This window comes from Pithys albifrons, chromosome 16 (genome assembly GCF_047495875.1).
Source record: "Pithys albifrons albifrons isolate INPA30051 chromosome 16, PitAlb_v1, whole genome shotgun sequence".
NCBI classification, from domain to species: Eukaryota; Metazoa; Chordata; class Aves; order Passeriformes; family Thamnophilidae; genus Pithys; species Pithys albifrons.
In genome coordinates, this window is record NC_092473.1 from 10,731,672 (window position 1) to 10,753,435 (window position 21,764).

The 21,764-nt window shown below is 40.8% G+C and overlaps 1 long non-coding RNA gene across 3 annotated transcripts in view; it reads right to left on the bottom strand.

The window, feature by feature from the left end:
* Positions 1-15,013, bottom strand: part of LOC139679563 (uncharacterized) — a 114,573-nt gene extending 99,560 nt beyond the window's left edge. Inside the window, exons 1-3 of one of the 3 annotated variants that reach the window (XR_011699209.1) lie at positions 14,849-15,013; positions 7,604-7,702; positions 7,283-7,392 (exon numbers count right to left, since the gene is read on the bottom strand). This is a non-coding gene — a long non-coding RNA (uncharacterized lncRNA). Of the gene's footprint in view, positions 1-7,282; positions 7,393-7,599; positions 7,703-14,848 lie in introns of all 3 variants that reach the window. The other 2 variants (XR_011699210.1, XR_011699211.1) reach the window with 2 other exon arrangements.
* Between the last annotated feature and the right edge of the window lie 6,751 nt (positions 15,014-21,764).

Below are 21,764 nucleotides of genomic sequence, written 5' to 3' on the forward strand. Positions count from 1 at the left end.
GAAGGAGACAGAAGTTCAGGCCTGGGCATTTAGAACTTTTTCTCAGACATTTTAGAGTGCCAATCAGTGCATGAAACCTGTCTGTCATAAAGCAAAGCAACTGCTCTGCTCCTTGCAGACATATCCATTGCTGATATAACACATATCTGCACTTCCACACAGTCACATGAATTGGTATTGTGGACATTTTAATGTTTTTCTTGATTCCCTTCCCTCTGAGAGGATAATTACAGCCTTGCCTTCACTCATTCATTAAATCAAACCTCGTTCTTCACAAGAAGAGCATTCCCCACTGGATACACTTGCTTTTGTGCTGAGACCTTGTCAGCTCAGTTTAGCCTAAAGCAAAATTTTCTGGCTGGGTTTATGAGCTCTTCAATAGAAAAGGATTATAATGGAAATTGCAGTTTTTCCTCAACTCTGAGAACCTGCCTGCCCTACAATGAGATGCTGAGTACCCACCAGCCTGGTGCACATACCCTCAGGCAGCATGAAATGACCACTTTCCTGTCTAGCAGCCAAGCCTCATGACTCAATACAACTGTGGGCTATGTTGCTCCACTGATTTGTTTTTATAGAAGAATAATTAATTCACAGTGACTGACATTGTTTTATTTCCAGCCCATCACTGACATCTTGTCTGAGTTACATCATATCCCACAAATTGCCTATCTTTTTTGGCTGCTGATGCTCTCTATTCCCTCTTCTTTAGTACGATACTCATTATAATCTGCTCTCTTATGCTAAGGCCAAGACTCCTGCTGTGTTTCTAGGTAATGTATTCTTTTACTGAGTGATTCATCGGGGAGGAGAGAGGAAAGAGAGAAGGGAAGGCCTTGAGAGGAAAAATATCCAAGTTTCATGATTTCTGAGTCTCTGAAACACTTCCAAAATTCCTTGGTGTCCTGGAGGCCTTTCCCTGTATGATGAAAGCACTGAGCTTTTGTATTGTTTGCTTTATTTTGCAATATTTTATGATTCTCATATATTCTGAGTTTGTGTTGATTTGTGGCTAGTTTTTCATCATTATCCCAGGAGGAAATTTCTCTGGAAACACACACAAGAAGCAACGCCCTCAGTGAGACACTGCAAATGAGCAACTGCCATCAGACGACGGATTATTCTATTTACCCTGTTCTTGCAGGATACTGCAGCATCTGATCATCTCCAAAAAATGATAAAGAGAAAATAAAAACATATTTCTCTCCCTCCTTCCCCTTCTCATTTACCTCCTGCAGGCTATTCCATCGTGAGGAAGAGCCACGGTCTTCCCCAGGCAGGGATGTAGGCTCTGTGATTAAAGAGGTAACCATGGATGCAAAACATGTCAGCTCAATTCCATCTTCCAACATATATTTTCTGGAGCAAACTGCCTAGTAAATAGCACCTAAAGTCCCTTGATTTGTAGTGAAACCAATAGAAATTATAGATTTAAATCTTATTAGAAGCCAAGACTCCAGTCTCTCTCTGTCTCAGACACAATGTGTGAAATGAGGATATTAGCATCTCCCCAGCTCACAGGCAATAATTGATCCACATAGATATAGAAAACACTCAGATTCTGGGGCCATGGGAGCTGTTGAAATATCTAAGAATGATGACTCCATCTCCTTGCTCTGCAGTTATTCTTGATTTACAGAAAGATAAATGAGGCCAATTTCTCACCATTCGTATTTGAGAACACATCCACAAAAACAGTGATTCCTTGAGCAGTGGAATTCAGAGACCTAATTTCCTCTGGATTTGCATCTGTATGCTAGGAGTCCCTCTGGCTCCTCTAATAAGTATTGAATTCATGATACAGCCATTCTCCTAACTGGGCACTAATAGGATTTCTCTTCTTTACCCAGCTGCCTGCATTCATGAAATGTGTTGAGCTTATTCTCCCTACCTGTCTGTCTAAGCAGCCACCAAGGCTCATTTCCACCAAGAAACTGCCTTCACTAATTTAAAACATTCATATCCTCAGATTCTGTAGCAGAAAGGCTATAAAGCCTAATACAATTAGTTTCAAGCCAGCTTTACTTACTTTGGGAAAAAATTACATTGCTTTCAGTTCTGATCTCCCCAAAGACTTTCATCATTTCAGATTCTGTTTGTACATCCCTGAAACTGCACTGACATCAAATCAGCAGAAGTTAAGTGAGAATCAGCTAATGGAAATTTAATCTATATCACTTAAAATTTTGTTTATCAAAATCTTGGATTCACTGCACAGCATAAGGGGTAGATACCGAGATTCTCAGTACAGCTGGTGGAGCCACTCCCCACACATAAACAAACTAGTGTAACTAAAAGCAAATCTGCAAATATACGCATGTTTAGTGGAAGCAGGTAAAAGCCTGGTGTCAGCTTTGTGGTTGAATGTATAGAGTAATAATTTCACCTTGACATTTCTCTGGAGCAAGAAAGAATGATTCCACCAGCTTAGAGGGGTGTTCTCATTACCTTTAATGCACCAAAAAGGAAAATAAAAGCTAATTTCCATTGGAATGGCCTTAACTGAGTTTATAAAGGCTTGTAATAGAGAAGCACCAACTTTGAAGCCTATACAAGCCCACTCCTGAACAATAAGTTTCTAGTGCACTCTGCATTTTTTACCCATTCTTTTGCTTCAAAAGCAAATGGGCCTTTTTGGAGTATACACACAGTGATGTCTTTTGGACAGCTCTCACATTAGGTGTCATTTTTATGAGGCTGAGTTTCTTATTCTTGGCTACTCACACTAAAGCTGCAGCTCTCATGAGCACATTTTAATGTACCAATTTATATTCAGAATAAAGAACCTACGGTTATCCCATCATCAGAAATACTTATGAGCTTGATATTTTACTGTTTCCACCATGTGGGATTATGGTTTCCATAGAAAAATAAAACTAGGTTTTCCCATAATTTTTTTTTCTGTTCTTTTCTTTCCTCCCACAATTTATTTTTGGAATCACAAATCTTTACGTTTTGAGGGATGGGCGAGCGTGTTTGTAAAACCAACAAACATTTGTTGTGTATTATAAGTTGGAATGGAATGTGCATTTTCCTACAAATGTGCTAACCTGGAAGCCAGATGTGTATTTTGGGACACTGAATGAGAGTAGATTCTTTCATGTAAATCCCACAGATCAGACAGTTTGGGTCTGATCTCTCTTATCTAGAAGGGAAAAAAATCTTGCAATATCATCAAGTTCCAGATAAGGCTTCCTTTCCTCTACACTTTTTCCAAAGCATTTAGAAAACCTTTAAACTCTAAATAATTTATGTGAAAGTATTGAAGTGCCTATTAAAGATGCTCACGTAGGGAAATTTTCAGTAGCATGAAGTAGCCAAAAATGAATAATATGATTCTTCTCACCAATACTCAGAAATTTGCTACTTACTCACAAGAAAATGAGATGACGTGTCAGTATTGTTCCATTTGCCAGAATATATGTATGTTTATCAAGGCAGCGTGAGCCTGTAAATCTCAAGGCAAATGTTTTTTTCCAGTTAAAACTGCAAAAAGGCACCAAACCCTCCACCTTCAGAAACTGTGTTTTCTTTAGAAAAAGCATTTTGACAGAAAGTTCCTACTCAGCTCTTCTTAACTTATAGGAGCAGAAAGAGCAGTGGGAGTTCCCTCATGGGGGCTGATGGCATCTCTTGAGGGCAGAGCCTCTTTTTTGCAGCATTTCTTGTACAGAGCTACACCAGCCCCTGGGGACTGCACAGCACCATATGACCATGTGTGTCTCCTCTTTGCAGAATCAAGGTTTTAGCTGATATTTTGGAGTTTCCATTTCCATAAGCATCTGTGGAAGAACATGGTCCAAGTGTTTTGCTCCATTTAGGCCCATAACACCAGCTGAGGAAAGGGAAGCAGATACAGAATACATGCCAAGGTAGAAAGGAGCTGGTTTTATAAATGTCTCTGTCCATCAAATTAAATATGTTTGTCTTTTTGGTGCCTCCTATACTCTAATTCTTTTGCACAGCAAACTCCTTAGGCACTACCTTCAGATTTTAAGTATTTGGATGTAGTGAGCACTCTGCATTTTAACAGGGTGTTCCACCTCTTTCCTGGAGTCTTGCCATGGCTTTGCAAGTGAAAAGAGATGAGAATGGACCTGGGAATCAATCCAGACACTTATTTCACATCAGATAATACTGGAGAGATTTCACCCTGAGACTACACTCCTCCCTCACTATGCTCAGGAAAGAGAATATATGCAGTAGCTAAGGGAATAAAATGCATTATACAGAAAGCTGGAGGGCAGAGAAAGACCCCACCCATAACCCATTTTAAGAGAAATAACACTCCAGCTCCTAAAAAACCCCAAACTACTCAAAGCTACCAAAGATCCTTAGGTCTGTTTTCCAGAAGATGTTTGCTTTGGTTGCTTTCAAATCCCAGGGCTTGCTCTCTTCACTATGTCTAACTCTGTTAATCCTTTAATCACTTAAACTGAGACAGAGTTTGCAAGAACCTTCTTGAATGATGCCACCTAGAAAAATCCACATGCTGCCTCGATGTAGTTCATGGGAATTTAGCCATCACTGAGAGGACAAATAAACACTCAGCATTCACTCCAAACATGTGACACTGCAGGAGAGAGTAATGGATGATGAGTATTTGTATTTATGGGGAAATGAAAAAGCAGAAGAGCTGGGCTATTGGCCTCTGTCCACTACTTTGCCTCACTTTAAATGTTTGCCCAGGCTTTGCTGCACCTCTGCATATTATATTATCCTAGACTTGCAGAGCTCTGTTTTCATTATTAACCTACAGATGAATTATTGGAAGACTCTGGTGTGCTGTGTATCACATAAACCCTCACAGGGCTGCTATGGCAATAGGCTGGACACCAACATTCATTTCTAAATGCTCTGGGGAATGGATTGGTACTTTCAGAGAGACTAAATAAGTTGTCCCAAACTAAGTTACTTAGAGCTCAATATAATTACATTTTTCCCTGCAGAGGTGGTAACAAGAGACTAAACTGTATTTTGGACTTTTCATTCAGTAACATCCACTTTTCTGCAAAAATAACAAAGTCAGCTTCATTGTTTATCCTCATTTAGGATCACAAGATGTGTTCAGGATCCTGTGCAGGATGATTAATGTCTTCAGCTGCCCATGAGGCAAAGGGGAGTTGGAGATGCTCAGGTTCTCCCGTTAGTTAAATGGATTTCTGCTTGGACACAGCCCTGGGCTGCAAAATCCATTCCTGTGAGAGAGCCAATGGATGTGGTTGCTGTGCAATTAAGGAAAAGCTCCTGGAAAGAGCCAGGCTGTACCAGAACAGCATACCAGGACTACCTGCATCCAGCAATGCCCATCAGATGCTCAGGAAGAGTAGCTAAAAATGAGGATTTGTACAGATCCACCTTTCCTAGATACACATTCCCAGCTGCCCCTCAGAGCTTTATTTCTGCTTCATGAAGGTGATGCTGGGAATTTCTGTGTTCATGGGACAGTGGCAACTCCCTGCAGACAAAGGACAGCACTGACCGTTCTTGAGAGTTGTTCCTCTGACCTGCACGGCCATTTGAATCTTGTCCCATGCACCCAAAAATCTGTGCTTAGCACCAGCAACACTAATAGTATTTCCAGCCTTCCAAGAGAAAGGGAATGAAGGACAAAAATGTCCCTTCATTTGTCTTTTGCATGCTGGGCCTTACTGCAGATTTATTAATGTCTGGATAAAATCATTAGCATTCTTTAAAAAGTCTAACTCTCCAGCCAAAACTAAAATTAATTTGATAGATTCTCCTTGACTCTCAGTTATTAGGTGAGTGCAGAAAATACTCATAAACATGAAGGACCTTGACATTGCATTCTGAAAATTGCCCTCATAATAAATTAATGATTTTTAATAATATAATTTCTCATTGCACATTTTGCCCTGCTCCTTCTTCCAAAGAAGGTTTTTGTATATATTTCAAGCTCCCTCACTTTGTCACAGTTGTCAGCACTTTTATGTGACTGAGCTGTGTATTTTGAAATCTTATCTTTGCCAAATAGTTCTAATAGCAAACATGAATTAACAATGTGAGCAGTACTGCTCAGCATCACTTCAAGACTTCATAGCGTGCTATAGTTTGGTTCAGATGTTCACAAAGATATTCTAATTAAAAATCCCAGTGGATTTGCTTTCTAAGAAAACTATCATTTACATGGTAATGTTTTATGTCTCAGAGAAAAGATGCAAACAGCCAAGGAACAAAGAACAAAAGAAAAAATGCCAGAGCTGCAAGGACATTTATATGTGAAAATTGGGTCAGAAGTAATTTACAGAGATTAAAACTATCATAAATACTGTGTTTTCACCTGGAAAATTGGGTTTATCAAAGTGCTTTTTAATTTTGATGATCTGATTGGAAATCTGACATTGTAATCTGGGAACGGCATCCTTCAGTCCTTCCATTTCCATGTAAATGAGAATTTAGCCCCATGAGTGTGATGGAAGTTTGTCTTAACAAGCAATACAAGTTTGGGAACAACATGAGACAGATCTGAGGGGGGAAAAGCAGGATACTGCTGGGCACAGGTATGAGATCTTGTCACTAATGTAATCCTGAGAGAGACATTCCCAAATTTAAAACTGTAGAACCAAACTGTGCTGTGTAGCCACATATATTTTACTAGATTACTCCAAAGTCCCTATAAGTGGAATTTAATTTTTGGTTTCTCTCTTTCTTTGTGTTATCCTTGGTGATAGTATCCACATGTCTCTATGTAAGATAATTTCACATACTCTATTTTGTCCTTTTTATAAATATTTACACTTTCTCATAGTGCTGTTTCTTTTGCATGTCACACGGTCTCTGTCTGTTGATCACACACTTTCATTGCTTGTAGAACTGTACAACATTTTCACACATAGGGTGAAAGTGATAAAATTCCCTTGTGCTGGTGTCAAGAGCACACTGAATTAACTTAATTCAATTTTTTTTTCAGATTTTAACAGTTATATTGTTATTTTTCTTTAGAGAAACTCAACATTTTGCTTTCTCTGACAAAGTGCCAAGGCTCAGCGCCACTCTTAATTATCACAAACCATCCAAGATCTATTGACTTAGGTAGAGCTTCCAACAGCAGAAGACCTGTTTTCTGATGTGCTGCAAAAATCAGGCTTTCCTGGAAATGCAGTACAATGAACTTACAAAGTAAACAGGGAAAACATGATCCTTCCCTGCCTTTTTTATTGCAGAAGCCATGCAAAGGGCAGCCAGCATCATAGTAGCCAGAGTCTGCATGCAGCTGACAAAGACACCAAGCAACAGGCTTAGACTTGCAATTTGGACTTACATCAATCAGTTTCTCTACATTATGAATGGGTTTTTTTCCACAGTGAGGACCCATAGTATGATTCTCTTCACTTGTGGCATTTTAGCACACTCTAAAAAAAACCTGAAAAACTGATACAGACAAAAGTTCAACTTGTATCTATATAATGTATATCATCTATATCTACATATATATCAGATAGATAGCTAGATAGCTAGATAGCTAGATAGCTAGATAGCTAGCTAGATAGATAGATAGATAGATAGATAGATAGATAGATAGATAGATAGATAGATAGATAGATACATGCATACATACATCCATAGATACATACATACATACATATGAAAATTATTCTTTCTCCAGGCTCTCCAGTCTTCAAAGCAGCTGAACTAGTTTACTCCAAGTTGCCAGAAATATTTTTGTAGGCACCTAGAGAGCCTGTAAAATAGTAGGTGAAGTTTTGAGCAGTGGCAGCAGGGGATTGGGACAAAAGCTGTTTAGCCACCATGGTTGTTCTCTGTGCTGGTGCTCCCAATGTGATTTCCCAGACAGCTGTACAGGGCTGGGACCCCAAACCCCACCCTGCCTCCCTTGTCCCAGCAGCTCTTTCAGATCTGAAGAAGAACTTAGAATAGAAAAAAATATTCTGGTGATTTATTGTAGGTGGATGGTTAATTGTTCCAAGATGGCAGTCATTATTACAGGGCTTTCATCTCAGGTGACATTAATTAGGTTTTTCATTCTTCTGCACAAATATGTGATACCAGAGAAAATTCACTGCAATAGCACTGAAGAGGCCACATCTCTGTCATAACCTGTCAAAGAGTCTTAGAAACTACTAATGAAATGCATGGTTTATTGAAATAAGGCACTCCTTAGTGGTCTAAAGCCCAAGGCTCAGGACAGTTTTCTAGGCGGTTTAGGAATATAGTTTTACCAATCCTCTATGGTTAAGCTATGCCCAGGTGAGCCAGCACATCCTGCCTCCATCCCAGCAGCTGCAGAGCAGACAGACAGGAACTAAGCCTGGTGTTGGATGCAACCCAAGTAAACAAGGATTTTTCTTAGTGGAGTGAAGCTCAGGCAAAGCCAGAAGCTGTAGGAGACCTCCACTTCTCCCTGGCTCCATTGAAGCTGAAGAGGACCTGGGGTAGGTTGTAAGGGATCCAGAGGAGCAGGGAATCCATGCCACATAGTCTGGGATCCAGCTGCCCCAAATCCTGGCAGTGGGTGAGTGTACAGTTCCTGCTCCAATGTGCAAATTCAGGCACAGTCAGAGGGAGCTGCAGAGGAGCCCCAAGACCAGAGGAGACTTATGAGGCTGCTCTCTACCTGCACACCCAGAGGTCTGGAGAGCTCAGAAGTTAAACTGATTACCCCAGTCATGTGGAATTAGGCTGCTAATGCAGAAGAACAAGGAGAATGTAAATGCAGGAAAACAAGGAGAAGGGAGGAGGGTGAAGCAAAGCATGGGAAATTTGGGAGGAAAGAAATTAAAGGGCCTATAACTGCTTAATAAACACAATTTCTCCTCACCCTGGGAAAACCCTGTTTTTCTGAATGTATTCTACATCACAATGGCACATGGAACAAATTAATTTGCAGCCATGACCTACACTGGGATCAGAAAAAAACTGTTCTAGCTAAAACAAAGTTGTGAGCTGATGTTGTCAAAATACAGAGCTGTTGTTTTCTTACAGCCTTTAGGATGATTCCCTGCAGCAAAAGGCTCCAATGCATTCAACAGCAAAGTCTCTTAATAGCTTTCAGGCATTTAAGTCCTCAAATCCCTGGGAAGCATGGCTATCCCTCAGTCATTAGCCTCATTTGATCTAACGGGACAAGCACAAACAAGAGCAAAAACCAGGAACTGAAGGAGTGGAAACAGCATTTCCCAGAAACATTCAGTAGGTGAGAAATATCTGAAGTCCCCAGCACAACCACATCAAACCAGTGAGATGTATATGTACTTGGCACATCCATACTAGCTTTGAAATTGCTTTAGCCCTTTTGGATCATACCCAATGTCGGGAAAAGCCAGTACAGCCTCCTCTTCTGCAGAAGAGGCAAAGCAATATTTGTTCAAGTAGCATGTGCTCATGATGAGCAATGCACATAAAACTTGCTGGCAGAGTGGCTGGATCCTGGTTTTGAAACCATACTTTTTGCCACTTAAAAAAGGCTAAGATGGGTATCCACCAGAATGTTGAGTCCCAAGCCCAAAAGCAGGCACAGAATCTTCCCCTTCCCTCAGGCTGGTTTTAGTCTCTGTTTTCAGCAGTCTGGCTCCTGTGTTCACTTACATTCTCAGTGTCCCAAATTCAGGCTACACCCTGTATGTGGAAATGAGCCTCTTGTGAAAGGATCTGCAGCACCAGCCCATAACAAAATGCTACAGAATGTTCTGCTTCTCACTCTGCTGTCCAAGGCCTTTGAAGCAGATGGACTGACCCATAAGCAACCTTTGCCAAAGAAGTTACATATCAAGTTGCAATTAGGAGGCTGCAGTTGACAATGCATAAGACTGAAAAGTATAACAGGGCTGACAATGGTGACAGAATGCCATGAAATGTCATCAGACATTGTCAGCCACCGTTGGGCCTGGAGCTTTCCTGGGGAAGGCAGCCAAGGAAGTAAGAGAGAACCATGACTGCAACTCAGTGACAAGTGGCCCCAGACAGTGTAAGAGACCCAGATCGTCATATATAAACCTCTGAAGTCTGGAGAAGGCAAGGGAAGCTGCAGGGAGAGGACTCTGGAGGCAAATGTTAGAGCATCAATGAACCATATGCAGCCCTACAAAGATAATGGCCCTAAATTACCTCTTGCCAGCCTTGGTTTATTAAGAATTTGATAGAGCTCTACGAGTACCACTGGAAGCCTGCTCAGAGAGCCAAGTGAACTCTGGATCAGGCCCTAGGACTGGAAAACATATTAGGTCATAAAGTGCACCATTACATATTTTATAAGGGAACAGCTATCAATGTCTGCTCCACCTAGAGAACATACAAAAACCAGCTGGAAACACAAACAGTTGTGAATGTCCCAGCCTTTCTTAAGCTTCAGTTTCTTTCAGATGCTCCTAAACTCATGTTAGAAAGACATTGCCACACCTCACTGTCTTTCAGAGGAATCTTAAAACGCTGAGAAAACAATTATGTTCGGTGATATATGTGAGTAAAAATAATTATAGCACAAATAAGATATACTTGACATTATTGTCAGTTATTTGAGCTAACTTCTGGGTATGCAAATGTGGGTGCTGAGAGATAAGTTTGCAGGCAGCTTTAATAAGTGCTTCTTATCTCACAACTTTTCAGCTTCTTATCTCACAACATTTGCTAGCCAAATTTAAAGTTATTCTGCAAATACAGTCCAAATTAGAGAATCCTTTTCTTGTACGTAAGATTCTTCTGTTAAGGTCTTCACAGAACAAGGAGCAACAGGGATATGTATTTGTTGGAAGTACTGCTAACATGGCTACTATTTATTCCTGAGGCAGAGATTTTTAGACCTGTGCTAAATTACCTGATTCTTAGGCAAAAATCTGCATTCTGATTCACAAAGCTGCTTTTGATCACACGTTCTGTGCTAATTGCAAATCTCTCACATCATCATCTGCACTTCCAAGAAGAAAAAAGAGATCATCTGTAGATGGATGGTTCCGTGGTGAATCTGGACAATTTTACATTTAATTTTTTTTTTCATCATGTCTAGGAGTTGGACCCAAGTGGTTCTTCCATCACAATTTCTCTTCTCATTTCATCATGTAAACTAGAATATGTGTTTTGTTGAACTATCTTCTTGATCACTGAAACTAAATATCCAACAACTGATAAAAAAATCAGCTTACTTTCCGGCATATGCCCCTGGCTTCCTGGGAATAACAGATGGCTATTTAATTGTTTTAAGGATTTCTATTTTCCTAAAGATAAATGATATAAAAAGAAAGCTGTACTTCGCAGAGTGCCCTTAAAAATATAATGTCTCTGAGTGGAAAACTTGCCCAGAGTTTTCCATAACACACCAAATTAAATACAAGCTCTGTTTGAAAGTCTTGCAGTGTGCCTGGGGCTGTTTTTAGTACTGCTCACATGGAAACATCACACCGTGCAAGTGTCCTTTGTAACCCACGCAAAACTGATGCTGCTCCCCAGGAATGCAGTCCCATGGCCTGCTCTGGGGCACTAATGGATATCAATCTGCATGGATCATTGGGAGATCCCTGGGATTTTAGCTCCCTGGAGTAATGCTAGCCTTAAGCTGGATATAGGACAGATTCTAGTGATTGACTGTTCTATGGCAGAACCACAGAAGTCTGTGCACAGGAGAAGACTTTTGAAGACTGGTGCTGTATATCACATATACTTGTCCTGAAGTTTTAGGTGAAATGATTCTACCACCCAGTTCTGTCCACATGATAAGATGTAGAAGTAAAACAATTGCTCAATAATGTCAGAAAAGCCCAACGGTGATAACATCTGCCAATTTATCAGGGAACTTTCCATGATGTAAAGGAATTCCTGGGTGACACAGTGGTGTGATGAGAGTTCCCCCTCCCAACACCTCCTAGGAAAGCTGTTGCCACTAGAGAGGAAAGTAACAGAGAATATCAGTGACATTAAGTGTCTGGGCCACAAAGATTGAGTCTGCTGAAATTAGTTTTTTAATAAATATCCTAACACAAAGGAAATTCCTGAGCACTGGACAACAGCTTGTGTGGTGCCAAGAGTCGAGTGGAGCTTAAGGGTGAGCCAGCTGGCCAGCATAAATATCAGCCAAGGCAATGAAAACCTGATAAAAACATCAACTAATAAAGATAATTAATTAAAATAATCTAGTACAGAAATATAATTAATGCCAGTAATCATGGTTTTATGGTAAACAGGCCTCATCATATAAATCTGATGTCATTCTTTGATGAGATTACAAGTTTGCTTGATAAAGACAACCACGTAGACGCAGCACACAGAGTTTGGTGAGTCACAGAACTCAGCAGAACACAACATGCTAGTTAGAAAAACATTAGGAAACATCTGTAGAAAAGAGGTTGTTTGTAGCACGATGTGGTTGCAGGGCAACCACTGTCAATGGTTGCAAAGCTTCAGCAAATCTGACACAGAGGATCAACAGAAGGGAAGAGGTTAATCATGGAGAGCAGGGTGCATTATTAGGCAAGTTTGGGCACTGAAAACAAGATGCATTTAATCCTACCAAAATGCAAAGTTTCAAAGCTGTCAATGAGGAGTGTGGACCGTACTGGCAGCAAGGAGGACTGCATGAAGGAGTGAGCTGGGAAAGAGTTAAGTAACTGAATATGAGCCCTCACTCTAGGAAAGGAAAAAAAAATACAAATAAGCAAATCTGACCTTTGAATATGCTAAAAGAAGAGCACTGGGGGGGTGGATTGTTACCTCTGCACACAGCACCAGCAAAACTGTCCTGTTTTAGCACTCGCATTTTTAAAGGCTGCTGAAAACTTGTATAAAGGAAGAGTCTAAAATAATTTAGTGAAATGTTTTATATATAGTTTATGGAATTCAATCTAGTTAATCAGCAAGACAATGGAAAGGTGATTGAAGTGTGTTTGTACACAAAAAGGAGCGAACACTGGGTATTAAGGGACTCTCATCTAAAGCAGCAGAGCATAACGAGAAGCAAAGTCTGAAATGTGAAGACACATAATTTCAAGGGAGCAATTAAGAACACATTTTAATACAGAAAGTTATAAACCAATTGCAGAAAATGCAGGGAAAAGCTTGTGTTTTGCAGTTCTCAGTATATACAAGTCAAAACTAGATGCTATTTGTATTTCTGGAAAAAAAGTTAACCAAATATAAGTTTTCAGACTAAATATAGGGGTAACTGGCCTTCATTAAACAAAATGTCAGGGTAAATGATCTAATTGTCCTTTCTGGCCTTAAACCAAATGAATCTCTGGAGAAACAGAGATTGCTTTTTCTTTTAAAAAATCACATGATGACTTCTGGTTTTCAGCCAGGTGAAAACACACTCTAAATTTTTCAGAGTTTTGACTGTTTTTTCCTTTCTGCCTTTAGTATTTCAAGCAGAGCAGCATAAATATTGATAAAACATATTTCCCACCAAAAGGAGATTGTTCAGTCAATAATTTCCATTGGCATTCATATATTCTTGTATGTTTATGACTGGTTTTAAAAAGTGCTGGATTCCTCTCAGCATTTCTTGGTGAAAAACAGAACACTTTGTCATTGAAACAGGCATCCAGTTTTAATTTATACTTTTTTTTTTTACCTGTATTTAATACTGTGTGGGTAATCAATGAAGTAAATGAACTTGACGTATGAAGTCGTGGTTTGTTCCTATCTTTGCAGCCAAAAGGAGTTACATCAGTGCCATCTGCTAAAGTTTTTAATTTCTGTAGCACATGATGGGATCATATTAAAGTGGAGCAGTTTCTCACTGCAGCCCTGTGTGCACTGGGACATTTTTTACATACCTCCACTGCTATATGATACACTGGCTTAGCAGACAACTATGTGGCTTTGTGCAAATTTTGGATCCAAAAAGAAAAGAAAATCTAAACATTGAATTGACCTAATGGCATGGGACTCCAGGACCAGATTTTCACAGCATTTCTTATGGCATTTCCTAGTTCTTCCCATGATTTTCCCACCATGCTGGAAACCTCTGTGCTCCTGGACCTTGTGGTGCTGATTCACTTGGTCTGAAAGGCTCAGCATAGCTCACACCCACATAGCAAAAAGCTAAAGAAACAACATCCTTTTGTCTCACTGGCAAGATCAAGGCTGGTTATTTTTTTTTTTTTGTTAGTGATACAGGCAAATGCGAGTTGGTTTATCTCACTGGGGAATTCCAGTTTGGGAAAACATGGGATGAAGTGGTGTTTCCTAATGAAAAGCATACACTGCTGCAACCTACAGGCCACAGCCGGTATGCATCTGCCAAGAAATAATGTTTTTGGTGGGGGAAGAGATTTTTCACACCATTTTCCTCTCTGTGTTCTACCGACTGTCATAGAGTTATTTCTAAATTGTACAAAAACAATGAACGAAGAATTAGGTGAACTTCCCTAAAAAGTACCAACACATTGTCATCCATCCACCTCCAACCCATGCCAGGTATTTACAATTATACTCTTCATCTTTCTAACACTATATTCATAAAGTAAAATAATAAACCCCAGCTCCATACATTTGTTTAAGGGATATTTGAAACAACCACTGAGCAGTCAGAGCTGCACACTTCATATCAACCTTCCTCCAAAAGAAATGAAGGACTTAGGGGGACTCAGTTTGGTGTAACCTTAAGCACCTTCTACAATTTATCCCAATCTACCAACTTCGAGAAGACAGTTTGTCAAATAGCTAAGCCTACTCCAACCCTTTTACTACAGACATGTGAAGAAGCACTTGAAAAAATCTCCTCCACCCATGGGGAGCTCACAGCCCTCGTTCTGCTGATGACAGGCAAAACTCCTTCCACATTCCTGGCCAAACATCAGTCACACTGATAGGAAAAATCAATTTGGGACCCCAATGAACAAGACACAGGCCTTGCCCTGCTGGTAGTGGTCTGACTCACCATCTGGTCTTCCCTTCACATCTTTTTCCTGTTGAGGACTAGTTGTAACAATCACATTTAAAAGTCAGGGGACTGATTACACTCCACAAATAATAAATAACCAAATTCCCTAGAAGACGGTACACAAAGGTCATGAAAGCTGAGCTTTTCCAGTCTTTCAATGCTAGTTTGTCAGCCACGTACCCTCTGTGCTCTAGAACATCTCTCTTCGTACATGAACACTTCATGTGCCATCAATGATTTACTTGAATTATACACATTTCCAAATAACTACATGGCCCAGCACCTAATGGTAAGCTCAGAAACCAGCAGGAGTTTGTAAATCATTCACAGATCAACCAGAGAACAGAGCCTTGAAAGTACTATTTGAACAGCTATAATATACTTAACAATATTGCCATAAAACGTTGATACTTGGAAATCAATAGGGTCTGACAGACTAAGTATAACTCTGCGGTCACAAACATGAGTTTAACTAACTTCAGAATTATTACCTAGGATGGATGAAGATGAAAATTGGTCTTTTCCTTTATTGAGGGAAGAAAACAACAATTTCCTGCACTGTGGTCATGTAGAGATTTCACCTCCCTGCTGCCATGCCGTTCTCCTGATAAGAAACTGTTTAATCTCCCTGACCAAGGGAACACCAATTCTGCTGATTCTCCAGAGGAAGTCAAGACACACACCATGCCTCCATCTCAGACGTGTCTAGAGCCCTGAACGAAGCAGCATGAAGGGACATGCACCAGAGCTGCAGTGAGCCATGAGTCAGCCTCCTCCGGCCATACATCTAAGCCATTGCAAAACTCCCTTCCATTTATTCCATCTGATCCTCAGTGCTGATTAATTTTGCAATGGTGTAATTTTAAAAGCACAGTTATGCTCCCTGAAGGAGGCACAGGATCTCTGGGGAGTCTTGGAGCAGTGTTGCCAACTCACATGATTTTAATCTTGAGTCTTATGATTTCTGAGTGTTCTTCAGCTTTGGCTGCCAGAAGCGTGCAATGACATGAGAAACTCAGCTAGCTCCTCTCTTAATTTTTATTAATAGTAATTTTCTAGACTTTATGGTTGTACCCTAAAGACTCAGAAATAAGAATTCAAAATGAAAAAGGGACCAATTTAGTCATTTTAAATGTGATTTTTAAGATTACTCTGTAATTCATGAAAACCTAACTCAATATACTTTTCCATTGAAGTTGGCAGCACTGTTTGCTTTTCATCCTCACTAAACTGCCCTTTATATTATTCTAATTTAACTGCCTAGATTATTAAAGAAACAGGGAAGACAAACTCTCTGTATCTGGAGGCAGAACAGCAACTTGAGTCATTTTTTCAGCTGCTTTCAAAGGACTTGTTGATACTGGATGAGAAACAGGGCCATTGGGATGGTGGGGAGGAGAAGGGAAAGAGACAGGTCCTAACTGGAAGTCAAAGAGAAAGAGGAGATGAGTTTGCTTCTCTTAAGGAAATAACTTCCATAAGGCCTCCCAGAGGCAGGACAGCCTCTTTGGCTGCTCCCTTCAAGATGAGATGAGAAGGGCTGGCAAGAAGCAAAGGCACCTTCTGCACAACAGGTCCCCAAGCAAGTGGTTTTTCTGCTTTTCCTCTGGTTTCCGCAGAACTGCAACTGGAGCCAGCTCAGAGTCAAGGAAATGCTGTTCTTGGGGTAAGAAGGAGTTTGCATTCAACCAGCTCTGAACTCAGAGGGGCAAAATGTACATATGCATTATACAATTCATGCAGTTCTCCAGCTCACAGGCTGGGTTTCTCCTTTGCCTTTCCAGGGGCCAGGGACTGTGCACACCCTGGGTGCATCCACAGTGTCACCACTCGTCAAAACATTCAGGCTTGCAAATGAGCAGAGGGTTACAATTCTCCCCTCGAGCATTCAGAAGGAGTTTGCTGAAGTCTGTTGTGGGCAAACGATGCTGCTGACAGTGCCAAACTCTCCCTGTTGCTAATACAGCAGCCAAGCTCCCACAAAGGGGTGCTTTGTTAGGGACAAGCATTGTGACCCTGAAGAGGCATGTGACCATCAGAGCCGCTGTGTTCTCTGGGGGTAAGCAGGAGGTTGGGCACAAGTTGCCTTTGCATCTCTAAGAAGAGCTGCTTTGACACCAGTCAGACAATGGGGATCTTTGCTCATAGAGGAAGTGCCTCTGCCCAAAAACACCATGGTAGATATTCTGTGGGGGTGTGTTCCCTTCCTGAGTGGTGGCATGGTCACTGACTGGTGGCCACAACATGAGTCCTATTATGGTTGGCATCTTTCTGGAAGTGTTACCTACTGAAAGCATTTAATTAACTGATAATTTTAACCATCAGAACAAACAAAACAAAACACAACTGTTTAGCTCTGATGACTTTGGAGAAAACCTCAAAAACATAACCCGGGCATTCCCTGTAGGCTCCAAAGGCAAGTGGAAAGGTTGCCAGACTTTGTATTTTGCTTTCAGATACTGTGGTTGTTAAGTCAGTCTCCTACTTTTAGAGGACCTGACATAATTTTTGCATGGGAGGAGGCATTAACAGCTTCTCTGGGCATTATCTTTGAGAGAAAAATCATTTAGCAGATATTAGCTATCTCTGAATAGTAATGGGCCAGTGAAGAAAAATGTGTTTTGCTTAAGTGTTCATTACCACTGCAAGTTTCACTTGCCTTAAAACAACTTGCATATTAAGTAGTAATAATGTAAGGCTCATTAGGGGTTGCCCATATGTCTGGCAGTGAAAGGATAGATAGCTCTGGTAGTATGAAAAAGCTATTCCCAACCTTTTCCACTGGCAATCCCCCCCTGTCACACTCCTCATCCAGGTGGAGGCTCCCACTTCTACTCCTGGGCTGACCCACAGTCATTCCTCCTCCCCTTTATGAATAACTGCTCACATATCTTTCCATCTGTCAAGAGGTATATTACTCTGTGAGTGCAAAATAGATTACTGGTATGTCCATTACTAGATTGGACTGCTGGCCAAATGAAGTGATATTCAAGGAAGATGAGTAAATGTATCAAAATGCAGCACTGAGGAAGCTTTCATCCCACCACAAATGGAGAATTATGCCCAGCTGCACTGAGCTTTGCCCCAGAGAGGAGGAGACACAAAGCACTAAGCCTTATAGCTTGATAATATATCTATTAATATAAATGGGTGAAGGGTTTTGACAAATGGAATATTTAAATATGCAAATTTGCATTTATAAATTTGCAAATGTAGATTTGCACACAAAGATGTAGATTTCTAAATGTACTGAATATTTTGGGTATGTGGAGATTTGACTCTCACCAAGTGAAAAAAAAATCACAAGATCTGATGTATGAATAGCCAGAACCAAACCTATAATGGAAGAATTTCACTCAAAACTGTAAGATGAGTTGTATTTTTAATGTCTCTAAGCTATGAACATTGGCATTTCATGCAACCTGTAATACAAAATAACTTTAATTTCTTTGAAGAATGCATTTTTATGAAGTTAGAGGAATAAAAATTCTGACCTTGAAACACAGTCATAGTGACAGTAACAAACTGCAAAATATGTATGATCCAGTTTATCATTATGTCTCACTTAGATGAGCTTAGCTAATCAGGCAGTTTATTTTCCAAACCCCTATATGCTGTTATTGTTTGTTTGTTTGTGGTTCTGGCACACGAGCCTTACAAGGATGCACAACATGATTAAGCATTTGTTTACATTTCCTTTAAATATCAGCAGCATTATATTATGAACAACATTTTTAATCACCTCCTCAATTCTGTGTTTATAATGCCCATAAATTCTGACAGCTGATTTATTTTTTGACAAAACTTTGGAGGTTTTATATACAGACCTATGGAGCCTGACCTAACCCTCCTTAGTGTCAAAGCCTTGAGACTGATTTTAACCCCACTCACACAAATCAAGAGGAACCACTTTAGCACATAAAAGAGCCAAAAGTGAGGGGAGACTCAAGACTTCGTGGTCTCTGGGTGCTCCAAATTGCTCCTGCCTTTCTGGGCTGCACTAAGACTGTCCACTCAGCACCTTGTATGATACTTTTGAGAGGGGAGGGGAAAAATCAAAGGCTGAGAACAAAGAAAGTGATTCAGCAGTGGTTTCAATGCTATATTTTAACCACAGCTCCCCAAAAGTAAGAGCTGGAAAGACTGATTAGGTCACCCTACTCAACTGCCTGCCAAAGCAGGCATACACTCTGTAGTATTTTCTTAAGGGCTTTTATCCAGCTCATATTTAAATGATTCAAGTAATAGGGATTCCACAATCAACAAGACTTTTCTGTTTGGAATAATAGACTGATAGCCAGCTTAGATTTCCTTCTGCTCATTTTCCTGCTTGCTGTGCCTCCTTCAACAAACCAACACAATTTTTCCTCTGTTTTTGGAGCAGTTTCCCTGTCCCTGCCATGCTTCACTCAGGATGGGATGGAGTGAAGGGAAAGGTTGAGTCCTGAAACATATCTTTGTGCTCAGATTTATCCTCAAGATTTCAGGAATATTTGCTCCCTGGCTGATGGCATAAAGCATAGCAATCTTGGGAATGTCCTGAGAGATTTAAAGCACAAACTGATGATCTCAACAAACTAGATACCCTGCCCTGCTTGGTGTCTCCAATGTCACTATTGACAGCTGAATTACAACCCTCCCTTAAGCTTTCATTTAAGTCATTCAGGCTTCTTTTGAGCATCCCTCCATCTAAAGCCCTCTCACCTCAACTGACATGCTTGCAATCTGTCCAAGGGAGCCTTTGTTCTCCCGACCCACTCCAGAGAAACGAGGCCCTTTGCAAATTGCAGACCATCCTTTCAATTATATTTCTATAGTAATGCTGGCACATTAGTTCCACTTATCCTTGGTTAATAGTTCAGCTTATATTCAAACAGCCATTAACATAAAATCAACACAGCAATTTTGTATGAATTCTCATATCATTAATCCATTTAAAGTGGATACACAGTTCACACTCCAAATTCACTTAATTATTGACTTAATAACATTTAAACAGGCCATGGTCTTTGGCTCCATTGGAATGCAACTTTTTTTTCCTGCTTTCCCTACTTTTATGTTTTCTGCAGCAGTTAGTTCAGCAAGGTTTGGGTAATGCTTGAAGGTGTGTCACCTCACCTCACCTTCCTGTGAGAACTCACCCCCAATCACAGATAGGTTCAGCCTCATGAGGAAGAGCCTCTTGGCTGGTTTGCTGGTTCAGCTCAGGGAAAGAGGAAAAATGTCCAGGGTGAGCTGCAGAAAATGGGTCTTTTGTCCAAACCCCTCTGCAGGAAGCAGCCCCGAGCATCCCAGCCTGGAGCAACCTGAGGGAACTCGTTCAGCCTTCTCCATTGCCCTGGGCTGCAGCAAGCCCTCATGTTGCCCTGCTCCAGTGGCAGCGACAAACCCTGCTGAGGAAGGGGGGATAATTACATCTTCCTCTGTATCTGATATAATTAGCTCCTTAACTCTAGCATGGACAGCAGATATATCATGATAATTTCTAAGCACTACACAGAAAATTAATAGTTTCATCAAAATTGTCTATGAAGAAGCTTGTTTTCCTCCATAATTTGATTCAACACTTCTTTTTTTCTCACTTCTCCCCCATCCCTCTCTTTTCTCTCCTTGTCATCTTCCAAGGCAAATGATGTTGTTTGCGCTTCAGCTGCTGTTACAGGGCAAAAGCAATCAGCAAGCAGCAGGTCTTGCATTTCACTTTAAAAAATGTCAGGTTAGGACTTGTCTGAATCCTCGCATAATTTGTGTCACTGTCGGAGGCCTTTCCCCGAGACTCGTTTTTCTCCAGTGGCTCCAGTGGGATTTGGGAGCATGAAAAAGGATCTGGGGAGGATCAGAAAAACATCTGAGAGATGTGGGGAAAACATGTTCATGGCTGACACAGGCCATTGTCCCTTCCAGCCTCCCCATGTGGCCTGAACACTTCCATTAGTGCCTCTGGTGCCAGCAGAGGAGGGTGCCCAGCACCACACAGTGCCCCAGCTGGATTGCACCTCACAGAGCAGGGCAGGGCTGGACATGCTGTTTGCCAAAACACCTTGAAAACAACTTTAAGCCATCTCTGTGATTACAGCAGCTCATTTCATTACCTTAAAGCCACCTCTATTTGCCCTGGCCATGTGGAAAACTGCATCCCACAGAACAAACGCATCCTGAACACCCTCTCTCCTCTCCAAGAGAGCAAGCCAGGCATCCCTGCTGCCTGTAGTACATTCACAGCACAATATTGGCAGGAAAACCCCACTATAATAGACTCAAGTGGAGACTAATTGCATCAGGTTTTGTGCTGCAAAGAGTCATTGGAGCCTATGAGGCTACTCTGCTTTACCCTTTCACAGAGAAGTGAAAGCTTGAAGGATCACACCAATGGAGAGGAGCCAAATTTTACTAATGCATTCTTGCCACAGACATCAGAAAAAGAAGAATCAGATGCACGGTGGTGCAGGTCATAAGCAAGTGTTTTACTCTGGATATTGTAGTAAAAAAAGAGCAGAGCACTCTAGTACACATAGTAACCGTGGTGTGTGGTTTCTCCTTAATTGGGCCTTAGGGTGTTTCCCACATCTTCACCAAGCTTAACACTAATTCTTCTTAATTCAGACCCAAGGGAATTCTCAAGTACCATTTGCTTGGGATTGCCTTTAAAAGAATGTGTTGGTACTTGTTAAAACTAGGTGCAACTCTGCACCCATAATGCTTGCTTGGTTATAGCTCTGCAAATGAATATCATTTCCTATTTGAGATTCAAGGCTTGCTTGCAAGAGTAAAAGCAGTCCTTTTTTTGTTTAGTGTCTACTAATGCGTCTGTTTATTTTATAAACTAACACTGTAATCCTGCTTTTACTATAAAACACAATAAAAACATTGAAAGGAGTCATGAAACTGCCCCTGAAACTCTGTGACATTTCAC